A 6,000-nucleotide genomic window follows, 5' to 3' on the forward strand; every position below is an offset into this window, starting at 1 on the left:
ATAGTGTACGTCCAGAATTGCACCAGTGGGTCATCTTCTTTCCTTCTGAAACCCAACCAGCTTTGTTATCTGTAATCCACACAGAGCGGCACCACCTTTATGCCATCTCACAGCTTTGCCTCGCTTGTCAGACATTCTTCCTGTCTGTACTGTGCTGGTTAGCAGCGATCGTCTCACGTCTGTCTGGACTGGAGCAACATCCCAAAGCTCCAGGGGGTTTCTACCCCTCGCAGGAGGTTATATCGGCTAATTGGGAATGTGGGAACTTGGTATGTCGGTCCCAGTGAGGGATCAACTCCGCGGGGAAGACGTCGCCATCACCGCTGCTGCTATAATTACCGCACAAGTCATGGGGCTCCACAATCAGAGAGATAAAAGCCCCATTTCCTCGCGAGACGCTGGGGAGGAAGGCATGGTAGCTGAGAGTATTTCAAGATCTGATGAGGATGACGAGTCATCGATTAAACATTTAGAAACAGCCACTCATGGTCTCAATTATTGAAATCGTGTATCTGCCTCCTGTTTGGTAAAGACATGCGATCAGCGCTTAAGTGAAAAATACCCATTTTGTACCTCTGATACTTATTATAGCCTGGATTATATATTAGGCCTCCTCTCATTCCCACAGGGACCGGGAGGGTTTGTATACACACAGTACAAACCCCCATGTGTATTTGACATCTATGTGCATCAATTCATGCTACAGTAAGTGTTCCTAGCTTCATGGAACAGGGTCAATAAGAAATAATTGGAACGAAGCCTGAAGCATTCTTCTGTATTAACTCAAATTAAATACTAACCATTTAAGTAAACTGAAACACATCAACTGGTTTGACCTTGGGTTTTTGCATGAAGCTACACCATGTGTTCATTATCTTCCACAATGGCATTCAAACAGTGGGATGAGGAAGACCTCCTCATAAATCAGGACAATTCCCCACGGTAACAATCATCTGTCTGAACTGGTACAGTACAGTGGTACAGTATGGGGAGAAGGATCATCTGTGCACCATTGTCTGAACTGGTACAGTATGGGGAGAAGGCATAGTGACTGAGAGCAGGTCACGTGGGGGATGGGTTTACCCAGGCTACAGTATGGGGAGAAGGCCCCTCGAGTGATGAATGACCATTAGGTGTCCATCCACGGCTTCCTGGTTGTGGCTAATGAGATGCGTGACAGCATAGCGACTGATGCAGGTCATGGAGACGTATGGGCATTTCTCGTCCCTCCATTACTATGTTCGGCAGCCATGCGTCTCTGACATCATCTGGAACACAGGAAATGGAACGAGACGCTTAGCTGTGGTGTAGCGGACACATACAGAGAGGCCATTAGGCCTAGTTGGGTTCCTGAAGACAGGATCAGAAGGGATGCGATGGAGGCGGTGGAGAGCAGCAGGTGAACACTTGTCCCCAGCATGGTTCCCCCTGGTGACCTTGTTTCCTTTCTACAATATAAATGGCTGATGAATAGGCAACTGCAGGCTCCAACCACAAATAGAGGCTGCAGGTTCTCATATCAGCTGCGAGCACTGATGGGAATTCATAGTAAAAATATCTAGGTTATACTGCTTTCGTTAATGGTGGATAGCCCTAGAGAGGTCAAACAACTCGTTTAAGGGTGGACTTTTATTAGCTGTGCCACAACTTTGCCAAAAGGAAATGTATTTGTTCAGTGAATTTGTCTCTCTCTGGTTGTGGAGTGGCTGAAAAACAGAGGTGGATTCTGGATTGTGCCGCATCTCAATTACAATCCTCAACATCAAACACTCTGTCTCTGCTAAACTGCAGGATCAGGATTCCCGTGGGCTGAGAAGCAACAAAGAAGCTGTTTTTTTTTTTTTTTTTACCCCCGCTGCTTATAGCTTCACGGCCATGTTTACCAGAGAAGCCAGGCAGTTGCGCAACCGGCGCTGATTCTCCTGCAAGCTCCATAGAACTATAATGGGATGAGAAAGCCTTCTTTGATCTTCCATCCTAGATAATATAGGTCATCTCTTCAGGGAGAAACAACAAAGACCCCAATGAGGTGGAAAATACCATTCAACCCACCTCTCTGGAGCACAAACAAGGAGCAAATAGCCCCTCAAATGACCGCAGCAAATAGCCTTACAGACCTTTTTCTCATGGGTCTTGATCTTTGGCATTTTTAACACCACCGTCTGTCAGCTTGCAGAGAAGAGAGAAAGGGGGATTATTTTTTTTGAAACGTGAAATATTGCATCTGTCATTTCCTATTCTGCTGTCTGTATGTGGAGCCTCTTCAGACTGGGTATCCATGGCAACCGTTTTATAATGCCTCGCGAAACACCTTTAGAAGAGGTTCCTTTTTATCTGGGCTGGAGGGCTGGGACACTACACAGGCAGCAGAGAATCAAGAGGGGGCAAAAATGAAGGTTGACTGTTCCCGCATAGAATATCTTTCAGCTGACATCTTTGTTAGCCGCCCCTTCAAAGGGATGTGCCTTGCCAAAAGGCATCGGAAAGGGGGAATGATCAAAAAGAGCCAAGGCAAGGCAAGTTTATTTGTATACCACATTTCTACACAACGGCAGTTCCAAGTGCTTTACATAAAATAGCCTGGATAAACGAAAAGATAAAAAGATTATGAAGTGAAAAGTTCATGTAAAATATAGTTTCCCTCCCTAAAGGAAATAAAATCAGGTGGCATCACTTCTTGGTACTCTGTTTGCCGTGCTCTCGTATTGAGTAGTCACTCTCCTGCTGGTGACACCAGTACAAAATGAAGTGTGCAGTACTTCTAAAAAGACAATCACAACTCAATCAAAAGACACTCTGTCTGCGGCGCTATAACTTTACAGAGAGTGAACTCCCTCAATTCTTCCTGTCAAAAGGAAATACATTTTGATGAGGTCATGATGGATTCTTAGAAGCGGCATTAACTTCAAGCAATCCTTCAATTCTCAATATAGGTCAATGCCAATTGATGAGCAAAGAGAACAGAGCTCCCCATCAAAGACCTGGGGAAATGACATATAAGAGCTTATCAGACTTAATCATATCATCATCATAATCAATCATGAAAAGTGGATAGGGGGAAAGGAAAACCGTGTGACGTCTTCCAGTGCTAATTCCCCCATAGTTAGTAACTACAGTGTAACTACAGGGGTGCTGTAAATTTGCATCTTGTACCCAAGTACAGATTTCGTCACCCTGTACTATCCCCTGTAAGTTGCGGGCTGTATTCTAAAGCATTACTGAGCGCTGTGCTGTCATTCACGTACAGGAGCTTGGTTGGTCTGTGGCTCCTGGAGGACGAAGCTGGTCATGTGGATTCCAGCATGATGGGAGGGCAGGCAGCCAGCTGGGAGCCCATGCCAGGAGCTGACAGGACCCATCAGGGAAGAGCTCAGGCCTCATCATGCATGCTAATCAGCCGGTCAGAGGGCATCTGCAGGGGTCCATCTCCATGGATACCGCAGCAGTCACATGCTATTACCTGAGCAGGTAAGCCAAGTGGAATGAATCTCTCCCAGCATTGGTTGCACTAAGCTCTCTGACCTTCAGGCACGTATGCCAAGGCTACAGAGCAAGCAAGTAAAATCCGCTGTCATCCGACGACGGCTGACTTTGATTTTATGGGGGTATTTTTTTGATACACGCTACCAGTTTGCCCACCGTCTCGACAATAATTTATATGAGAGCTGCAATATCTTTATAAATATCAACAACTAGCCAACGCGGGTGGCCTGTATGGAAACAGCGTTGCTCAAAATGGTTGAAAGTTATATCAATTTTGTCATTCAGTGGCGAACTAGAAATTCACTCCATTGACTCCCATGTAGTATCGTTAAAAGAGACTAGTGACGCGAGACCGCAGCACAGCACAATAGTCAGGACAAACGCACCGCTCTCACGCTCATGTAATCACAATGCGAGATTTCTCCGCGACATTCCCTCGTCCAACTTGCCATATACCACGCCATGAAATCTGTTTTTAATTTTCGTTTGGGGGCTTTTCGTGATTCTTGTTAAAAGTTACTGCACCTCTGATTTTTCCAGGGCAGAGCTGCTGCAGAGCTCCCTCCTCCTCCTCCTCGGCTCAATCCATTCAGTCTGTCCAAACTTAATACCGATCTAATCTCAGTATGAGATGCAGGGAAATATATTATAGTAGCCGATGTGTTTAGAGCAGCTTTGTCACGTTGTCACGTCGTAGTATAGCGTTATATTTTACATGTGCGCTAAACTGCGATGAGATTTGTTTGCGGAAATGACGGCGGGGATGAAAGGCTCAGGGGAGGCTCACTTTGGTGCGGGGGCTCGGAGCTGCAGCTGCAAACACACAATAACCCCTCCCTCCCTCAAATAGGCTTGAGTTGTGAGGAGCCGGGAAAGGGTACAGGGGGAGTAGGGGAGTAACTAACTTGAAATCCCATAGTCTTTGGGGACAACGTGACGTCAGGTTGTACCAAATCTCCCATTCATTTGAGGGCAAAAAAAAGCAGTGTTCCACCCATAGAGGGCACTTATGCCAGTTATGCTGCTGAAAAATGATACAAATGGTAGAATGGCAACAGTTTGGTCTCAAATGTGGAAATTTTTACCAGAATTCTTCACACAGCACCCCCAAAGTCATATATATTGGTTAAAAGCTGAAAAAAAGTGTTTTGGGGGTAAGTTACACTTTAAGCATATAAGCCTTCAAATCGCAATCTTTAAGAGGAAAAACATACACTCAATCAGGTCTGTCCAAACTTTTGACTGGTAGTGTATGTTGATACCAGCCCAGGGCAGCCTTACCCCGCTAGCCGGGCACTTCTCGTTCATACTGAGCACATTAGCGCCCAGTGAACGTCACGTATTTCCCATCAAACAATCTGCCATTTTCACGTCTAGGTATAAAAGCCAGCCCCTACCTGAGTCTTCACGTGAAGTGAAGACGCTATCCGATGCGCAACATCCTCTTCTTTTACCAACATCTAGTTGAATCTTCCAAATTGTTGCATAAAATCCATTTTTCTGTCTTTCAAAAACCGAAAATCATTCATCTGGAGCACCTCGAGCAACCCGGAACAACGACTCACTGTTTACTCACCAATGCCCCCCACACTTTCGAAATGGTATTGCACCTACATTTCTGCATTTGTGCCAAGCAGTAACAACGAAAAAGGTGCAATACCATTGCGGAAGTGTGGGGGGCATTAGTGAGTAAACAGTGAGTCGTTGTTCCGGGTTGCTTCAGATCAGAGAAGAAGAAGAAGCGATGCTCCAGATGTATGATTTTTGGTTTTTGAAAGACAGAAAAGTGGATTTTATGCAACAATTTGGAAGATTCAACTAGATGTTGGTAAAAGAAGAGGATGTTGCGCATAGGATAGCGTCTTCACTTCACGTGAAGACTCAGGTAGGGGCTGGCTTTTATACCTAGACGTGAAAATGGCAGATTGTTTGATGGGAAATGCGTGACGTTCGCCGGGCGCTAATGTGCTCAGTATGAGCGAGAAGCGCCCGGCTAGCGGGGTAAGGGCAGCCATAGGGCCTGCGTCTTTTCCCGCCGACATTAAACGCTGGAAGTACGCTGGGAAGCGCTGATCTCGGCGCACAATATAACAAGGAAGCAGTCTGCAACTAACGTTAGCTCAATGCGGTAGTAGCTTGATAGCTGACAGCTAACATTAGCAAACAACACACATACAGTGATTTAGCTCAACACTCACCAGAAATATTAAGTGTCTCTAGCCAATCTACTCCCACAATTGAGCCTTTCTGTCTCTGTTGCGATAGTTTTTTCATATTGTAATGTTCCTGGTAACTCATGAGGCAGAGGCTTCTTGCTGGTACAAGGTTCTTTATTCTCAGTTAGTTATATTACAACTCTCAGCAGTTGTCACGCTCATAGCTAGCAGCATTCCCTCTAGGCAGTGTCTGCGCATGCTCAGTCTCCCCCGGAAGTATCCCCACAGCATACTGTAGTGTTCCCCAATATAACACTCCCACACATCAGTTCCTATCTGTAGTTGAGACACTACCATTGCT

The sequence above is a fragment of the Poromitra crassiceps genome (assembly GCF_964638095.1).
Source record: "Poromitra crassiceps genome assembly, chromosome: 23".
Taxonomy (NCBI): Eukaryota; Metazoa; Chordata; class Actinopteri; order Beryciformes; family Melamphaidae; genus Poromitra; species Poromitra crassiceps.